Genomic DNA, 21,479 nt, shown 5'->3' on the forward strand with positions numbered 1-21,479 from the left:
GAAGCAAGTAAGTTCAAGGTCAACGCTCGCTACCAGTCGGACGACCTTAGCTGTTCTCCTGTATCTCTTCGAACCCAACAGCCTCAGATCCGATCAACGGCCATTGTTCCTCTGACTAAGTGGACACCCGAAGTTAAGTATAGGCATTAGCATGAGAGATAGTTTAGTGTAGTACTGTTGTGCATGAATAGATCTTACTGTGTGCGTGTAAATAAATAGTATTGACTTTGAACTAACTAACTGGTGTATTGGCTCTTTGATCGGTATTCGGGTTGAACCTTGTGGCGGTATCGAGAGATATCTGGCGACTTTGAAAGTATAAACATAATTAGGATTAAGAAAGGCGACCATATTGACCGCCATATCTATAACCAGATAAATATAGCAACATTACTGGTGACATCTGACAGGACTCGACCTAGAAGTGGTTTTGTCACTCCGAGAGAACCCAAATTTGAATTAGAATCCAATTGGAAAAAGTAAAAAACCCACAAGCGTAAGACCAATATCGATATAACCTCCAAGATCCGGAAGTGTGTTATTTGCATCCGTACTAACAAGGGATATAAGGTAAACCTGAGAGATTTTGTGGCGTAAAACTGTCGGGAGTTTTGTAGGCCGGAAAATAGAGTAAGCCGTACACGTGTTTACATCACCACTTTATTCCCCCCTGTTCCAAATTCGGTAGAAACCCCAGAGATAGCGATAGAAATGGCAATGAAGGCAATGGAACGCCTTCTGAACCCCCAGGAATTCGGGGTCGTAGCGACCAGTAGAGTAGGACAGTGTCCCGTATGGGAAGAGGAAATTAGAAAATATCCCAAAGGGAAAATGGCCCCTTTGGAGTGAATTTTGTGCGAACGATGAAACAGGTCCCAGAAGTATAGGACACACTTGGTAGGAGACCGAGATTCATAAGAAGAACTTAGGGAAAGCTCTTAGGACCACGCTAAATGCCGAAAGCAAATTGCAGACCTGCAATCCCTGCTTTCTGTACGAAATGGATTCCAGAATACATTCAGACCCCAGTTAGACCACGAAAATGGCCCCGAATGGCAGGAGTTAAATGAGACTGCCCATAGATATGTACATGGCACATGTACTCAGGACAAACCACAGAAAAGAAAAGCACCCCCACCCCCGACTGCACAGGCAGAGCACAACCCCATGAACCCTGTCACCACACAGCGCAGGCCACAACAAACGGAGACCCAGATTTTCTGTACACCACCCCATTAACCGTCACTCAATTAAGGGGCGCGTGCGATAAGATAACATCATTCACTCACACATCGGACCCACACCAGTATTTCGCAAGAGTAAAACAACAGGCGACCATGTATGGCCTGGATGAAAAGGAGCAAGTGAAGCTCACAGTTTTGAGCTTCGACTCCTCAGTCGTGGCAGCCCTTCCCGACCCACAAAATGTAGGAGGAGGCACACTGCAAGAAATGCCAAGAAAGGGGCAGCACGGTAGCATTGTGGATAGCACAATTGCTTCACAGCTCCAGGGTCCCAGGTTCGATTCCGGCTTGGGTCACTGTCTGTGCGGAGTCTGCACATCCTCCCCGTGTGTGCGTGGGTTTCCTCCGGGTGCTCCGGTTTCCTCCCACCGTCCAAAGATGTGCAGGTTATGTGGATTGGCCGTGATAAATTGCCCTTAGTGTCCAAAATTGCACTTAGTGTTGGGTGGGGTTACTGGGTTATGGGGATAGGGTGGAGGTGTTGACCTTGGGTAGGGTGCTCTTTCCAAGAGCCGGTGCAGACTCGATGGGCCGAATGGCCTCCTTCTGCACTGTAAATTCTATGATACAATCTATGAAATGCATGCAGCAATCCTAGATGCGATCGGCTACAATAAGGGAGACCCCGTAGAAGGCCTAAATAAATGTATGCAGAAAAAGACAGCGCACCCCACAGCGTATGCTGGACGCCTGTGGATTAATTTCACAGCGGTATTTGGAGAGTTAGCCTGCGCCCATTTGACCCCAGACAATATGGCCAAATGGACTCGAATCCTAGTCTCTCACGCGACAGAAGCAGGACAGAGAGCTTGCGCAAATTACGACCCCTCGGACGAGGCCCCCAATGAGAAATGGGTACTAAAGAGACTGTCCCAAGCTTGGGAACAGTCCATGCAGGGAAAATCAGCTTACGGTAAAGCAGAGGAAGAGCAGGTAGATGCTAACATGCATCCAGTTACAACACATCAGAACCCCGCATGGGTGATTGAGGGAAGAAACAGCCCACAGCACACTAAATCCCAAGAATGTTACAATTGCAGACAATTAGGACACTACGCACGAGAGTGCAATGCGCCCCAGAAGCAGCAGCGAAACCAGCAGCCAGGCACCCTGAATAAGAATAGGGCCAAGCCAATCCATAATATTAGCGCCCGTTCCGAGAACGCAGACATGAACGACACCGATTGACGGTGTCCAGACTCCCCAACTTGGGTCTGCAACGCCCTTTGGGACAAGTTTGTGTGACCGGTAGTGGCAGGCACAGTCCGGGGACACCCCGTAGAATTTCTTTGGGACACAGGAGGGTCCCGCACCACGCTAAATTCCCCCACAATGTTTCAGCGAGACACATGGCCCACCACAGACACCATTACTCTCAGCGGTTTTACAGGGCACTGCAGCAGGGACACATCACAGCCCCTGTAGTGATTCAGATAGGGAACATTAAAAGTAAACACCCCGTAGTTCTAGTAGATCTACCCCAGACAGCCGAACACATTTTAGGTATAGATTTTATGAGCTCCCACAATCTATTGTTCGACCCCGTAAACAAATGTGCGTGGAGAATGGCAAAGGCAGCACGAGCCCCCGCCACGCTCACAGTTGGAGACTACGCACACAGAATTAGTGCAGTTGGAGACTTCTGGTTCGACCCTTGAGCCATTAGTCAGGACAGAGAAGTTAGGGACGTTTTGCAGCGACACAAAGCAGCTTTTGTCCAGCACAAGCACGACTGTGGCAAGATCGCTGGCTTAGTGAACATTATAGGTCCCGACCCCAACCCTAAATGCAGTACGGTTTTCCCCAAGAAGCAGAGCGAGAAAGCTCAAAGGTTATCCAGAGTCTGCTTAACCAAGGCATACTCCGTTCAGTAGCCTCAACTAACAATGCCCCAATTTGGCCCGTCAGGAAATCCGATGGATCATGGCGACTGACCATCGATTATCGGGAACTAAACAAAATAACCCCAGTAGCAGCCCTCACCTTAGCCATGAGTCCCAAGACAATGTTAAAGCAGGGACTATAGTCAAAAGAAATTTTGGTTTTGGACATTAGCAACGGCTTTTGGTCCATTCCATTGGATAAAGCGTGCCAATATAAATTTGCTTTCACCTTCCAGGGACAGCAATACACATGGGCTACCACAAGGCTTCCACAACTCCCCCTCCATTTTCCACCGACAGCGGGCGAATGGATTAGCCAAATCTTCCCGACCCGATTGCCTTGTCCAGTATGTAGACGACTTGCTTCTACAGACAGACACTAAGGGAGAGCACATTTCGCTTCTCACCGAATTATTAGGACTCCTTCAACCAATTGAATGTAAAGTGAACCCCAAAAAGGCTCAGATCCTCCAGGAAAAAGTAATTTATTTAGGAACAGTGATCACTCTTGGCAAACGCGAGATCGAGCAGAAATGCATCGACGACTCCATTGTAAAATTATCCCTGCCCCATAATGTCACAGCCCTCCGATCATTTCTAGTATTGGTTGGCTACTGTTGGAATCACATCGACGGTTTTGCCACAAAGGCAGCGCCCCTCTCCGAACTCCTAAAGAAGCAAGCACCATGGGAATGGCTTCCACAGCACACGGATGACATGGTGCATTAAAACGAGCCCTCAGCACAGCTCCCGCATTACAGGTCCCAGATCCACTCTCCCCATACGCAATTGAATTTGCAACCACCGACCAATCCCTTCCGGCCGTGCTCCTCCAAGAACGACACGATCGTTTAGGCCCCGTAGCATATGCCTCACGAGTACTTGATCCAGTTGAGCAAGGATTTTCTACCTGCGAAAGGCACCTGCTCGCAGTTTTGTGGGCAGTTCAATACTTCGCCTACACAACAGGACTCAACCCCGTCACCATTCTAACAGAGCACACCCCAACACAACTTCTAGATGGTAGACCAAAGGATGGCACAATCAGCCAGATTTGCGCCGCCTGATGGACCCTTCTCTTACAAGGACGGGACATTACAGTAAAGAGGACAAAAACACACACTTTCCTCGCAGACAATTTACATTACGCAGGCACCCCACATGAATGTGAAATAATAGCCACTCGGATGTCTTGTCCCAAAATATTTGGTTTCAAAATAAAATAAAATGAGGGAGTCACAGGTGGTGACCAATTATAATGGGTAATTGGTAATAAAAGGACAGACAGACAGACATACGAGATCTTAAGCAAGATAATAACAGATATTATGCTTGTGTCCACAGAAATCCAGAACCACAGAAGCCACAGGAAGACCACGGAAGGAAGAAGAGAACATGAAGACAGACATCATGGTCTACATTTGGATCTTCGCGGGATCCCTACAGTTGCGCGCGGTCGCGACCCCCCTGACCCCTATCCCACAGGCCGTGAATATTTCCCATCCCTGCTGTACACCACACCCAGAGACAGCAACTGATACACCAACCTGGTGTGACAAGTTTATCACCTGGTATTCCCTGTCCTACATTGTAGAAACACTGTTAGTCATTGCAATACTCTGCAGTGTCATTCAGTCACTGAGACTTAGGAAATGGCGAAGGAAAGCCTCCCGCACTCCGGTATATACATTCAGACCTATTTTCAGACTTCAGCAAACCCCCCACTCTCTTTAAGTGAATTAAAGTGCATCGACTTTTTTTGTGTTTGTTTGTTCTAATAAAAAAATGTAAAACTCTGTACTTGACTGCCAAGCTACAGAGACCTGTATTGCTGCTACTGTATAGTTTATACTGTAAACTAGTAAAATTCTTTTAATTGACGAAGGATAGTTTAGATAAGAAAAATTAGAGGTTCCCGTGTTTTAATGTAATGCATGCCTGAATGTCATAGCGCCCCGTAGAATTTCATAAGAATGTGTGTATATAAAACAATTTAGGTAAAGTTCCAATCCATAGGACAGAGTAGAGTAGAGCCTGTCCTTGATTGCGGGTGCTCGACTTAGGCAGAGAACAAAGAAGATGCAATAATATGATCCTTCACGCTTCGCGTTGAGGATCACAAGGAGGTGTGTAGTCATCTGGGATGGCCACTTCCAGAAAACAAAATGGACGCTCACAGAGACTGGAGGGAAATGTGGACAATGCTAGACAACAAGCAGGCACATGTATGCTTGAATGTATATTTGGGAAGCAGTTACCAGACGGAATCGAAACTCTGGGTCGATTAACATATTGATGGCCCATCACCGAGGAACAAAGGACTAACACTCAGGTAGTTGATACTGTCGCAGACAGTACCCCAACCGAAAGACACAAACAAAGCAAGGCCAACGGCCACCTCGGACACGCCCAGCCATCAGGGCACCCACCCCTTTATTGGTTAAGATCGATAACAATGATCGAGGAGCGGCTCAATTAATTGGGACTAAGTTTAAGGCCCGCCTAAAAGCGGGTGAAGCACCTCCAAGTATAAGAAGGAACCCCCACGAGAGATTTGCTTTCTTGGATTCGGCTCTCAGGCGGCGAGACCCATCCACCAGCACCACCAGAAGCAAGTAAGTTCAAGGTCAACGCTCGCTACCAGTCGGACGACCTTAGCTGTTCTCCTGTATCTCTTCGAACCCAACAGCCTCAGATCCGAACAACGGCCATTGTTCCTCTGACTAAGTGGACACCCGAAGTTAAGTATAGGCATTAGCATTAGAGATAGTTTAGTTTGTAATACTGATGTGCATGAATAGATCTTACTGTGTGTGTAAATAAATAGTATTGACTTTGAACTAACTAACTGGTGTATTGGCTCTTTGATCGGTATTCGGGTTGAACCTTGTGGCGGTATCGAGAGATATCTGGTGACTCTGAAAGTATAAACATAATTAGGATTAAGAAAGGCGACCATATTGACCGCCATATCTATAACCAGATAAATATAACAACACCTCGGGGGAACAGGACATCCCCCCCGGCCTCCACCGCGTCCAGGACCCTTCCCAGGTCGGCAATCCGAATCTTGGGGCCGGTCTCCTCGGCACCATTGTTGCGAGCTGGCTGGGGTTGGCTGAGCAAGAGCTGCCTCAGTGCTGCTCGCCGGTGTTAGCGGGGGACTGGCCAGTGCGGTCCCGGTGAATCTGCTGATGAGCTGGCATTCGGGGCGGGAAGCCCAAGAGGCCTCGTTAAGTGGACCAATTCCCACTCGTTGCAGCACTTGGAAATTTGTCCGCCGAATCGCCCCCTTGGCTACTGGTGGCGGGTGACGCGGAATACAGCAGATAGCCTGATGGGCCGAAAGACCTGTTTCTGAGACGCAATTTCCGCTGAATTCACGAATATTCTTTTGCAGGTTCTTCTGCTTTCTAACTCGGCGTGTTGTTAAATTATCTCCCTGCTCACTCTGTACCAAGGCTTTCCTGATACAATGATTTATTTTGTTTTCCCTTGTAGTAATTTGGATCCCTGCTCAGGGATTCACAGATCGGCTAAGAACCAATATGAACCTCCAAGACCTTGTTGAGTGCGTCAATCCAACTGCCCAGCATCAGCACTACAATAACTACGGCTGTTTCTGTGGGTTTGGAGGACGTGGAAACCAGCCAGTGGATGACGATGGGACGATACTTGTGTAAAAAACTCTCTCCGTGAAGCCAAGATGTGGATGCTTGCGCTGGCTGAGAATCAGCAAGGTTTTGCCCTGGTACAAAGCAGAGAGAAGACATTCCTGAGAAAAACTGAACTGACTCCAGGTAGAACGCAATTTGTACACAGCAAGATCCCACAATAGCTGGGATACAATGACCAGGTTGATCTATTTTTCTGATGTTGGTTGAGGGATAAATACACCTTGTACTGTTTGTCTCTGTTACCCTGAGTTCCAGTTCAGTCAAGTTGAGTTGCCGATATTATGTTATGTCATTTGAGTAACATAAGTCGCTACTAACTGTAGACGATGTTGAAAAATGCTCCAGTCCCCGAAGTAAGTTGAAAGTATTTATTTAGCAATGGCAAAACTAATAAATGAGTTCCCCACTCTGCTGATCTAACTCCAGCAACACAGTAAACATGACTAACTATCTAAGCCACACGTGGTGGCTTGACAGAGATCTCTGCTACACTGGTGTTCTTCCGCCTGCCTCTGCTGGGAGTGAGGGGAAAAGCTTGTGAGCTGTGGTTTTATAGTGACCTTGTAATACCCTCTAGTGGTTATGCCACAGCTGGGTGTTCTGATTAACCCCTTAGTTACATGTCTGTCTACATATCATTACAGCTGGGGGTAATTTATAGGAGTCACTGGGGGTAATTTATAGGAGTTACTGGGGTAATTTATAGGAGTCACTGGGGGTAATTTATAGGAGTCACTGGGGGTAATTTATAGGAGTTACTGGGGTAATTATAGGAGTTACTGGGGGTAATTTATAGGAGTTACTGGGGGTAATTTATAGGAGTTACTGGAGGTAATTTATAGGAGTTACTGGAGGTAATTTATAGGAATTACTGGAGGAAATTTATAGGAGTTACTGGGGGTAGTTTATAAGAGTTACTGTGGGTAATTTATAGGAGTTGTGGTGTTGGGCATTCTGACACACAGATGAGCCAACAGGTTGTATATGGTACAACGCTATTTTATTTAAACTTTCTATGTACAGCTTTGTCTTGATACTCTGCACGTGGGGATTCCCTGTTTGTGATGTTGAAACAGGTCGTGTCCGTGTCCTTGTCCCCAGACCTACTGTCCACTAGGTGTCGTGTTCGTGCTTTTATGTGGTTCCTGTCTTTGTGTGTGATTGGTTGTGGTGTTGTGTGCTCTGATTTGTCTGTTGGTGTGTCCATCATGATGTGTGTGTTTGAATATCATGACAGGAGTTACCGGGGGTAATTTATAGGGGTTACTGGGGTTAGTTTATAGGAATAACTGGGGATAATTTATAGAGTTTGCTGGGGGTAATTTATAGGAGTCACTGGGGGTAATTTACAGGAGTTACTGGGGGTAATATATTGGAGTTACTGGGGTTAATTTATAGGAATAACTGGGAATAATTTATAGGGGTTACTGGGGGTAATTTATAGGAGTCACTGGGGGTAATTTATAGGAGTTACTGGGGGTAATTATAGGAGTTACTGGGGTAATTTATAGGAGTTACTGGGGTTAATTTATAGGAATAACTGGAGATAATTTATAGGAGTTACTGGGGGTAATTATAGGAGTTACTGGGGTAATTTATAGGAGTTACTGGGGTTAATTTATAGGAGTTACTGGGGTAATTTATAGGAGTTACTGGGGTTAATTTATAGGAATAACTGGAGATAATTTATAGGAGTTACTGGGGGTAATTATAGGAGTTACTGGGGTAATTTATAGGGGTTACTGGGGGTAATTTATAACGATTACTGGGGGTAACTGGGGATAATTTATAACAATTACTACGTGTAAGTTATAGGACATTCTGGAGGTCATTTATGGAAGTTATGAAGGAAATTTATAGGGTTTTTAGAAGGTAAGTTATAGGAGTTACCGGGGGTTAATTTACAGGAATTACCGGGGGCGTAATTTATAGGGGTTAATGAAGTTTCTTTATAGGAATTATCGGGGGTTCATTTACAGGAGGCACTGCGGGTAATTTATAGGAGCTACCGGGGTAATTTAAAAGAGTTATTCAGGATAATTTATAGGAGTTATTGGGGATATTTTATTCGAGATGCGGAGGGTAATTTATAGGGGTTACAGGGGTAATTTATAGGAGTTACTGGGGATAGTTTATAAGAGTTACTGAGGGTAATTTATAGGAGTTACTGAGGGTAATTTATAGGAGTTACTGGGGGTAATTTATAGGAGTTACTGGGGGTAGTTTATAAGAGTTACTGAGGGTAATTTATAGGAGTTACTGGGGATAATTTATAGGAGTTACTGGGGGTAATTTATAGGAGTTACTGGAGGTAATTTATAGGAGTTACTGGGGGTAATTTATAGGAGTTACTGGAGGTAATTTATAGGAGTTACTGGGGTAATTTATAGGAGTTACTGGGGTAGTTTATAGGAGTTACTGGGGTAGTTTATAAGAGTTACTGAGGGTAATTTATAGGAGTTACTGGGGATAATTTATAGGAGTTACTGGGGGTAATTTATAGGAGTTACTGGAGGTAATTTATAGGAGTTACTGGGGTAATTTATAGGAGTTACTGGGGGTAATTTATAGGGGTTACTGGGGGTAATTTATAGGAGTTACTGGGGGTAATTTATAAGAGTTACTGAGGGTAATTTATAGGAGTTACTCGGGTAATTTATAGGAGTTACTGGGGGTAATTTATAGGAGTTACAGGGGTAATTTATAGGAGTTACTGGGGTAATTTATAGGAGTTACTGGAGGTAATTTATAGGAGTTACTGGAGGTAATTTATAGGAGTTACTGGGGATAATTTATAGGGTTTACTGGGGGTAATTTATAGGAGTTACTGGGGGTAATTTACAGGTGTTACTGGGGGTAATTTATCGGAGATACTGGGGGTAATTTAGAGGGGTTACTGGGGTAATTTAAAAGAGTTACTGGGGTAATTTAAAAGAGTTACTGGTGTAATTTATAGGGGTTACTGGGGTAATTTATAGGAGTTACTGGGGTAATTTATAGGAGTTCCTGGGATTATTTATAGGAGTTCCTGGGGTAGTTTATATGTGTTACTGGGGGAAGTTTATAGGGGTTACTGGGGGAAGTTTATAGGAGTTACTGGGGGAAGTTTATAGGAGTTACTGGGGTAATTTATAGGAGTTACTGGAGGTAATTTATAGGAGTTACTGGAGGTAATTTATAGGAGTTACTGGAGGTAATTTATAGGAGTTTCTGGGGGGTAGTTTATAAGAGTTACGGAGGGTAATTTATAGGCGTTACCGGGGGTAATTTACAGGAGTTACTGGGGGTAATTTATAGGAGTTACTGGGGGTAATTTATAGGAGTTACTGGGGTTAATTTATAGGAATAACTGGGGTTAATTTATAGGAATAACTGGGGATAATTTATAGGGTTTACTGGGGGTAATTTATAGGTGTTACTGGGGGTAATGTATTGGAGTTGCTGGGGTAATTTATAGGAGTTACTGGGGTAATTTATAGGAGTTACTGGGGTTAATTTATAGGAATAACTGGAGATAATTTATAGGGGTTACTGGGGGTAATTTATAACGATTACTGGGGGTAACTGGGGATAATTTATAACAATTACTGCGTGTAAGTTATAGGACATTAATGAGGCCATTTATAGAAGTTATGAAGGAAATTTATAGGAGTTTTAGAAGGTAAGTTATAGGAGTTACCGGGGGTTAATTTACAGGAATTACCGGGGGCGTAATTTATAGGGGTTAATGAAGTTAATTTATAGGAATTATCGGGGGTTCATTTACAGGAGGCACTGCGGGTAATTTATAGGAGCTACCGGAGATAATTTAAAAGAGTTATTCAGGATAATTTATAGGAGTTATTGGGGATATTTTATTGGAGTTACTGAAGGTCATTTATAGGAGTTACTGGGGGTAATTTAGAGGGGTTACTGGGGTAATTTAGAGGGGTTACTGGGGGTAATTTATAGGGGTTACTGGGGGTAATTTATAGGGGTTACTGGGGGTAATTTATAGGAGTTACTGGGGTAATTTATAGGAGTTCCTGGGGTAATTTATAGGAGTTACTGGGGGTAATTTATAGGAGTTACTGGGGGAAGTTTATAGGAGTTACTGGGGGAAGTTTATAGGGGTTACTGGGGGAAGTTTATAGGAGTTACTGGGGTAATTTATAGGAGTTACTGGGGTAATTTATAGGAGTTACTGGAGGTAATTTATAGGAGTTTCTGGAGGGTAGTTTATAGGAGTTACTGGGGTAATTTATAGGCGTTACCGGGAGTAATTTACAGGAGTTACTGAGGGTAATTTATAGGAGTTAATGGGGGTAATTTATAGGAGTTACCGGGGGTAATTTATAGGAGTTAATGGGGGTAATTTATAGGAGTTACCGGGGGTAATTTATAGGAGTTACCGGGGGTAATTTATAGGAGTTACTGGGGTTAATTTATAGGAATAACTGGGGATAATTTATAGGGTTTACTGGGGGTAATTTATAGGAGTTACTGGGGGTAATGTATTGGAGTTGCTGGGGTAATTTATAGGAATAACTGGGGATAATTTATAGGAGTTACTGGGGGTAATTTATAGGAGTTCCTGGGGTAGTTTATATGTGTTACTGGGGGTAATTTATAGGAGTTACTGGGGTAGTTTATATGTGTTACTGGGGGTAATTTATAGGAGTTACTGGGGGAAGTTTATAGGGGTTACTGGGGGAAGTTTATAGGAGTTACTGGGGTAATTTATAGGAGTTACTGGGGTAATTTATAGGAGTTACTGGAGGTAATTTATAGGAGTTTCTGGGGGGTAGTTTATAGGAGTTACTGGGGTAATTTATAGGAGTTACTGGAGGTCATTTATAGGAGTTACTGGAGGTCATTTATAAGAGTTACTGAGGGTAATTTATAGGAGTTAATGGGGGTAATTTATAGGAGTTACTGGGGTAATTTATAGGAGTTACTGGGGTAATTTATAGGCGTTACCGGGAGTAATTTACAGGAGTTACTGGGGGTAATTTATAGGAGTTAATGGGGGTAATTTATAGGAGTTACTGGGGTAATTTATAGGAGTTACTGGGGGTAATTTAGAGGGGTTACTGGGGTAATTTATAGGAGTTACTGGGGGTAATTTATAGGAGTTACTGGGGTAATTTATAGGAGTTACTGGGGTAATTTATAGGCGTTACCGGGAGTAATTTACAGGAGTTACTGGGGGTAATTTATAGGAGTTACTGGAGGTCATTTATAGGAGTTACTGGAGGTCATTTATAAGAGTTACTGAGGGTAATTTATAGGAGTTAATGGGGGTAATTTATAGGAGTTACCGGGGGTAATTTATAGGAGTTACCGGGGGTAATTTATAGGAGTTACCGGGGGTAATTTATAGGAGTTACTGGGGTTAATTTATAGGAATAACTGGGGGTCATTTATAGGAGTTACTGGGGGTCATTTATAGGAGTTACTGGGGGTAATTTATAGGAGTTACTGGAGGTAATTTATAGGAGTTACCGGGGGTAATTTATAGGAGTTACCGGGGGTAATTTATAGGAGTTACTGGGGTTAATTTATAGGAGTTACTGGGGGTAATTTATAGGGGTTACTGGGGGTAATTTATAGGGGTTACTGGGGTAATTTATATGAGTTACTGGGGGAAGTTTATAGGGGTTACTGGGGGAAGTTTATAGGGGTTACTGGGGGAAGTTTATAGGGGTTACTGGGGGAAGTTTATAGGGGTTACTGGGGGAAGTTTATAGGGGTTACTGGGGGTAATGTATTGGAGTTACTGGGGTTAATTTATAGGAATAACTGGAGATAATTTATAGGGGTTACTGGGAGTAATTCAGAGTAGTTACTGGGGGTGATTTGTAGGAGTTACTGGGGTAGTTTATAGGAGTTACTGGGGATAATTTATAGGAGTTACTGGGGTAATTTATAGGGGTTACTGGGGGTAATTTATAGGAGTTACTGGGGTAATTTATAGGAGTTACTGGGGTAATTTATAGGGGTTACTGGGGGTAATTTATAGGAGTTACTGGGGTAATTTATAGGGGTTACTGGGGTAATTTAGAGGGGTTACTGGAGGTAATTTATAGGAGTTACTGGGGTAATTTATAGGGGTTACTGGGGTAATTAAGAGGGGTTACTGGAGGTAATTTATAGGGGTTACTGGGGGTAATTTACAGGGGTTACTGGGGGTAGCTTATAGGAGTTACTGGGGTAATTTATAGGGGTTACTGGGGGTAATTTATAGGAGTTACTGGGGGTAATTTATAGGAGTTACTGGGGGTAATTTATAGGGGTTAGTGTGGGTAATATATAGGGGTTACTGGGGGTAATTTATAAGAGTTACTGGGGGTAATTTATAGGAGTTACTGGGGGTAATTTATAGGAGTTACTGGGGGTAATTTGAAGGGGTTACTGTGGTAATTTATAGGAGTTACTGGGGGTCATTTATAGGTGTTACTGGGGGTAATTTATAGGAGTTACTGGGGGTAATTTATAGGAGTTACTGGGGGTAATTTGAAGGAGTTACTGTGGTAATTTATAGGAGTTACTGGGGGTCATTTATAGGTGTTACTGGGGGTAATTTATAGGAGTTACTGGGTGTAGCGCACAAAGACTCACGAGAGATGAATAGAGATGAAGTCGATGAGGCTTTATTAAGCGTGACTTGTTCCCCGCAGTTCAGCAACAGACTGGCCTGCGGCGGAGAACTCCTGGTTCTTATAGTCCGCCTTCAGGGCGGAGCTAGAGATCAACAGCCAACCAGGACCCGGGATCTGTCAGCCAATGACATCACGGCTCCACAGTCCCACATGACCCCTAATGCATACTACCACATTCACCCCTTGTTAAAAATGAACCCGGCGGGGTGGTGCTTCGCATGGTGGTATGGGTTTACAAGGCTGGTCCTGGGAGGAAAAACTTTTGCATGTCATCACAGTGCCCTACACTGGGCTATGTACAGGGTTTTTTTGTTTTGAACTATTTACAGTATTCGTAAGAGGGAAAAAGGGAAAAATTCTCGTTAAAGTCCACAACATTCTAGTGTTACACCGATGCCACAAGTCGGTCGGGCGGTTAGGTCGTCCTTGTCGATTGCCTCAGCCCCGGTGGTGGTGGTGCTTGCTCCAGTGTTGTCGTCTCCGGGAGCTTTACGGTTTCTGCTTCAGCTTCACTTCTGGTCGGACCTGGGAGGAGGACCGATCCTCCCGGGAAGGGGGCTGTGGCGGGGTGCGCCGGTGGCAGGGAGGGGGTGATTGGTGTCGAGGGGGTGTGCGTGTTGCCGGCGGGCGCCAGATCTCGCAGGGAGACCGTGTCCTGTCGGCCGTCGGGGTACTCCACGTAGGCGTACTGCGGGTTCGCGTGGAGGAGGTGAACCCTCTCGGCCAACGGGTCCGACTTGTGCGCCCGCACATGTTTCCGGAGCAAGATGGGTCCTGGGGCCGCCAGCCAGGTCGGCAGCGACGTTCCAGAGGAGGACTTCCTGGGGAAGACAAGGAGGCGCTCATGAGGCATTTGGTTAGTGGTGGTACACAGTAGCGACCGGATGGAGTGGAGAGCGTCCGGGAGGACCTCCTGCCACCGTGAAACAGGGAGATCCCTGGACCGTAGGGCCAGTAGGACGGTCTTCCAGACCGTGCCGTTCTCCCTCTCTACTTGCCCGTTCCCCCGGGGGTTGTAGCTGGTCGTCCTGCTCGAGGCTATACCCTTGCTGAGCAGGAACTGGCGCAGCTCGTCACTCATGAAGGAGGACCCCCTGTCGCTATGGACGTATGCGGGGCAACCGAACAGTGTGAATATGGTGTTAAGGGCTTTAATGACTGTGGCCGCTGTCCTGTCAGGGCAGGGGATGGCGAAGGGGAAACGGGAGTACTCGTCCACCACGTTCAGGAAGTATGTGTTGCGGTCGGTGGAGGGGAGGGGCCCTTTGAAATCCAGACTGAGGCGTTCAAAGGGACGGGAGGCCTTGATCAGGTGCGCTCTATCCGGCCTGAAGAAATGCGGTTTGCACTCTGCGCAGATGTGGCAGTTCCTTGTGACTGTCCGGACCTCCTCCACGGAGTAGGGGAGGTTGCGGGACTTTATAAAATGGTAGAACCGAGTGACCCCCGGGTGGCAGAGGTCCTCGTGGAGGGTTTGGAGACGGTTAATTTGTGCGTTGGCACATGTGCCGCGGGATAGGGCATCGGACGGCTCGTTCAGCTTTCCGGGACGGTACAAGATCTCATAGTTGAAGGTGGAGAGCTCGATCCTCCACCTTAAGATCTTGTCATTTTTAATTTTGCCCCGCTGTGCATTATCGAACATGAAAGCTACTGACCGTTGGTCAGTGAGGAGAGTGAATCTCCTGCCAGCCAGGTAATGCCTCCAATGTCGCACAGCTTCCACTATGGCTTGGGCTTCCTTTTCCACTGAGGAGTGGCGGATTTCTGAGGCGTGGAGGGTTCGGGAGAAAAAGGCCACGGGTCTGCCCGCTTGGTTAAGGGTGGCCACTAGAGCTACATCGGAGGCGTCGCTCTCGACCTGGAAGGGGAGGGACTCGTCGATGGCGCGCATCGTGGCCTTTGCGATATCCGCTTTGATGCGGCTGAAGGCCTGGCAAGCCTCTGTCGACAGAGGGAAGGTCGTGGTCTGTATTAGGGGGTGGGCCTTGTCTGCGTACTGGGGGACCCACTGGGCGTAATATGAAAAGAACCCCAGGCAGCGTTTTAGGGCTTTTGAGCAGTGAGGGAGGGGAAATTCCATGAGGGAGCGCATACGTTCGGGGTCAGGGCCTATTATCCCATTGCGCACTACATATCCCAAGATGGCTAGCCGGTTTGTGCTAAAAACGCACTTGTCCTCGTTGTATGTGAGGTTCAAGGCTTTAGCGGTCTGGAGGAATTTTTGGAGGTTGGCGTCGTGGTCCTGCTGATCGTGGCCGCAGATGGTTACGTTGTCGAGATACGGGAACGTGGCCTGCAACCCGTGTTGATCAACCATTCGGTCCATCTCTCGTTGGAAGACCGAGACCCCGTTTGTGACGCCAAATGGGACCCTTAGGAAGTGGTATAATCGCCCGTCTGCCTCGAAGGCTGTGTACTTGCGGTCACTTGGGCGGATGGGGAGCTGATGGTAGGCGGACTTGAGGCCCATGGTGGAGAAGACCTTATATTGGGCAATCCGATTGACCATGTCGGATATGCAGGGGAGAGGGTACGCATCTAGCTGTGTGTACCTGTTGATGGTCTGGCTATAGTCTATGACCATCCTTTGCTTCTCCCCTGTCTTTACTACTACCACCTGTGCTCTCCAGGGACTATTGCTGGCCTGGATTATGCCTTCCTTCAGTAGCCGCTGGACTTCGGACCGAATGAATGTCCGGTCCTGGGCGCTGTACCGTCTGCTCCTAGTGGCGACGGGTTTGCAATCCGGGGTGAGGTTCGCAAACAAGGATGGGGGCTCAACCTTGAGGGTTGCGAGGCCGCAGATAGTGAGTGGGGGTATTGGGCCGCCGAATTGGAAGGTTAGGCTCTGCAGATTGCACTGGAAGTCTAATCCCAGTAATGTGGGCGCGCAGAGTTGGGGAAGGACGTAGAGCCTGTAGTTTTTAAACTCCCTCCCTTGCACCGTTAGGGTCACTATGCAGAAGCCTTTGATCTGTACGGAGTGGGATCCTGCAGCTAGGGAAATCTTTTGCGCACTGGGACGGATGGTCAAAAAACAGCGTCTTACCGTGTCGAGGTGGATGAAGCTTTCTGTGCTCCCGGAGTCGAGCAGGCATGGTGTCTCGTGCCCGTTGATCAGCACCGTTGTTGTCGTCGTCTGGAGCGTCCGGGGCCGTGCTTGGTCCAGCGTCATTGAGGCCAGACGTGGTCGTAGTGCTTCAGCGTCTTCCTTGAACCCCGTGGAGCCATCGATGCTGGGGTCCATTGTTGCCGTCCAAGATGGCGGCGGGGGTGAACAAAATGGCCACCCCCATGCATCGCACATGGCTGGGGGGTCACAAGATGGCGGTGGGGGTGGACAAAATGGCCGCCCCAATGCATCGCACAGGGCTGGGGGGTCCCAAGAGGCGGCGCCCCTCCTCCCCTCGTGGTGGCCGGGACCCAAAATGGCGGCGCCTGCGGGTCACACATGGGGCGCTGGGGGGGTTGGGGAGCATTTGAAACGCGCAGGACTCCTTGTTCTCTGGGGACAGCGGTGGCCGGGACCCAAAATGGCTGCGCCTGCGGGTCGTACATGGGGCGCTGGGGGGGTTGGGGAGCGTTAGAAACGCGCAGGACTCCTTCTTCTCCGGGGACAGCGGCGACCTCCCGGGACCGGCACACAGCCGCAAAATGGCCCTTTTTCCCGCAGCTCTTGCAAATCGCTGCGCGGGCCGGGCAACGCTGCCGGGGGTGTTTCACCTGGCCGCAGAAATAGCAGCGGGCTCCCCCGGGACGACTTGGCGTCTGAGCCGCGCAAGCCTGTGGGGTGGGGGGGGGTTTGTCGCGACGGGGGTCCACGGAGCCCAAGGCGCTGCCGCGCGGTCGGGGCTGTACACGCGGGCGTTTCGCGCGGCCACATCTAGTGAGGCTGCAAAGGCCCGTGCCTCTGAGAGTCCTAACGACTCTTTTTCTAAAAGTCTTTGGCGGATTTGGGGAGAGTTCATACCAGCCACGAACGCATCGCGAATTAACATGTCCGTGTGTTCAATCGCGTTTACCGGCGGGCAGCTGCAGGCCCGTCCCAAAATTAGCAGCGCGGCGTAGAATTCGTCTAGCGATTCTCCGGGTCTTTGCCGTCTCGTTGCGAGTTGGTAGCGTGCGTAGATCTGGTTCACTGGTCGAACATAGATGCTCTTTAGTGCTGCGAACGCCGTCTGGAAATCCTCTGCGTCTTCTATGAGAGGGTAAATTTCCGGGCTTACCCTCGAGTGCAGGACCTGTAGTTTCTGGTCTTCTGTGACCCGGCCGGGGGCCGTTCGGAGGTATGCTTCGAAACAAGTCTGCCAGTGTTTAAAAACTGCTGCTGAGTTCACTGCGTGGGGGCTGATCCTCAGGCATTCCGGGATGATCCTGAACTCCATAGTCCTTTAAGCACGCTTAATAAATTGTAGCGCACAAAGACTCACGAGAGACGAATAGAGATGAAGTCAATGAGGCTTTATTAAGCGTGACTTGTTCCCCGCAGTTCAGCAACAGACTGGCCTGCGGGGGAGAACTCCTGGTTCTTATACTCCGCCTTCAGGGCGGAGCTAGAGATCAACAGCCAACCAGGACCCGGGATCTGTCAGCCAATGACATCACGGCTTCACAGTCCCACATGACCCCTAATGCATACTACCACACTGGGGTAATTTATAGGAGTTACTGGGGGTAAATTATAGGAGTTACTGGAGGTAATTCATAGTTGTTACTGGGGTAATTTATAGGAATTACTGGGGTAATTTATAGGAGTTACTGGGGGTAATTTATAGGAATTACTGGGGGTAATTCATAGGAGTTACTGGGGGTAATTTATAGGGGTTAGTGGGGGTTATATATAGGAGTTACTGGGGGTAATTTATAAGAGTTACTGGGGGTAATTTATAGGAGTTACTGGGGGTAATTCATAGGAGTTACTGGGGGTAATTTATAAGAGTTACTGGGGGTAATTTATAGGAGTTACTGGGGGTAATTCATAGGAGTTACTGCCGGTAATTTATAGAAGTTACTGGGGGTAATTTATAGGAGTTACTGGGGGTAATTCATAGGGGTTACTGGGGGTAATTTATAGGAGCTACTGCCGGTAATTTATAGAAGTTACTGGGGGTAATTTATGGGGGTTACTGGGGGTAATTTATAGGAGTTACTGGGGGTAATTTATAGAAGTTACTGGGGGTAATTTATTGGGGTTACTGGGCGTAATTTTTGGAGTTACTGGGGGTAATTCATAGGGGTTACTGGGGGTAATTTATAGGAGTTACTGCCGGTAATTTATAGAAGTTACTGGGGGTTAATTTACAGGAATTACCGGGGCGTAATTTATAGGGGTTAATGAAGTTAATTTATAGGAATTATCGGGGGTTCATTTACAGGAGGCACTGCGGGTAATTTATAGGAGCTACCGGGGTAATTTAAAAGAGTTATTCAGGATAATGTATAGGAGTTATTGGGGATATTTTATTGGAGATGCGGAGGGTAATTACTGGGGTAATCTATAGGAGTTACTGGGGGAGGTTTATAGGGGTTACTGGGGGTAATTTATAGGAGTTACTGGGGGTAATTTATAGGAGTTACTGGGGGTAATTTATAGGAGTTACTGGGGGTAAATTATAGGAGTTACTGGGGGTAATTTATAGGAGTTACTGGGGTAATTCAGAGGAGTTACTGGGGGTGATTTATAGGAGTTACTGGGGGTAATTTATAGGAGTTACTGGGGTAATTTATAGGAGTTACTGGGGTAATTTATATGAGTTACTGAGGGTAAGTTATAGAAGTTACTGGGGGTAATTTATAGGAGTTATATGGGATAATTTATAGGTGTTACAGGGGGTACTTTATAGGAGTTACTGGGGCTAATTTATAGGGGATCCTCGGGATAGTTTATTGGAGTTCCTGAGGGTAATTTAGAGAATTTACAGGCGTAATTGATACGAGTTACTGGCGTAATTTATATGAGTTACTAGGGTCATTGATTTGAGTTACTGGCGTAATTTGTCGTAGTTACTGGGGCAATTTATAGCAGTTTCCGGGGAAGCTTAGAGGACTTACTGGGGGTAAATTACAGGGGATGCTGCGGGTAATTGACAGGTTACCTGGGGTAATATATCAGAGTTACTGGGGGCAATTTAAAAGGGTCACTGGGGGTAATCTATAGGAGATACTGGTGTAATTGAACTCAATGATCAGCCATGATCATAATGAATGGTGGAGCAGGCTCGTTTGTCTCCTCTTCTATTTTTTATGCATGTTTCTGTGTATTCAACAGCATCACCATCACTCAATCCCCCACAATCAACATCCTGGGGGTTACCATTAATCAGAAAGTGAAATGGACTCGCCATATTACTAGGAACAGAGCAGCATATAATAATAATAATAATCGCTTATTGTCACAAGTAGGCTTCAATGAAGTTACTGTGAAAAGCCCCGAGTCGCCACATTCCAGCGCAGAGGTCGGTAATTCAGCCCTTCGAACTGCTCCGACATTCAATCAGATCATGGCTGATTTCTTCCTCATCTCAAATTCACCTCCCCACCTGTTGCCCATATCCCTTTAAATCGTTTTTGAAGCCATTTAATGACTCAGATTCCACCGCACTATGGGATAGCTCATTCCACAAATTCACCACCCTCTGCGAGAAGTAGTTCCTCCTCATCCCAGTTCTAAATCTACTGCCGCTCAACCTATATCCATGGCCTCTCGTTCTACATTGCCCCACAAGCGGGAACATTTGGTCTACGTTTACTTTATGAATCCCTTTTAGCATTTTATACACCTTGATCAGGTCCTCTCTCATCCAGCGAGTATAAGGCCAAGCTGTTTAATCACTCCTCATACGTCAACCCTTTCATTCTGTCATGTGAGAGTACCTTTAAGACATGGATGTTTAAGCAATATACCTTTAAGAAAACAGTGATGTCAGAGAGTGGGTGGGGCTGAGGTCAGGTCAGCTATTTTGCAGTTTAGTTTTGCAGGTTTTGAAAAGAGCTGGTGTGTGTCTGTGTTTTGCAGTGAGCTGGATCTCTGCCATGAAAGACTATCTCTGGATCATTTGGGTTATTTAAACTCATAATAGTAAAGCCTTTAACCTGATGTGATTCTGTTTAAAGGTGTTAAGTCTCTTGGAAGTTTGAAGGAACATTTTGAGGAATTATTTACTGTTGTAATATTTTTGGAGTTATCTTTGAAGTAAGGGGTGTTAAGAGATCCAATGTTTATTTAAGATGTTAAGTTGAGTTCATGGAATAAACAGTGTTTTGTGTTTAAAAACCCACGTGTCCATAATTGTAATCTCACACCTAGGGAACAAGCCGTGTGCTAGGAAAAGCAACAAATACATTAAAGGGAGTGGTTAGTTGAACTCCATGATACACTTTGGGATTCTGAAAACGCCTCGCCCATAACAATTCCCAGAATCAATCCGGTGAATCACCTCTGAACTGCCTCCAATGCCACCACATCCCTCCTCAAATAAAGAGGCCAAAACTGGACACAATACTCCAGGTGTGGTCTCACCTACATCCTATACAATTGCAACAAGACTTTGCTACTTTTATACTCCAGTCCTTTCGCAATAAACGCAAACATTCCATTTACCTTTTTAATGACATGCTGGACCTGCACATCGACTTTCTACGATTCATGAACAAAGACACCCATTTGTCTGGATTAAACTCCATCTGCCATCTCTCCGCCCAAGTCTCCAAACAATCTAAATCTTGCTGTATCCTCTGACAGTCCTCATCGCCATCCGCAATTCCACCAACGTTTGTGTTGTTTGCAAACTTACTAATCAGACCAGTTACATTTTCCTCCAAATCATTTATATATACTACAAACAGCAAAGGTTCCAGCACTGATCCCTGCGGAACACCACTAGTCACAGCCCTCCAATTAGAAAAGCATCCTTCCATTGCTACTCTCTGCCTTCTATGACCTAGCCAGTTCTGTATCCACCTTGCTAGCTCACACCTGACTTCACCTTTTGTACTAGTCTACCATGAGGGACCTTGTCAAAAACCTTACTG

The sequence above is a fragment of the Scyliorhinus torazame genome, chromosome 25 (genome assembly GCF_047496885.1).
Source record: "Scyliorhinus torazame isolate Kashiwa2021f chromosome 25, sScyTor2.1, whole genome shotgun sequence".
Lineage (NCBI taxonomy): Eukaryota > Metazoa > Chordata > Chondrichthyes > Carcharhiniformes > Scyliorhinidae > Scyliorhinus > Scyliorhinus torazame.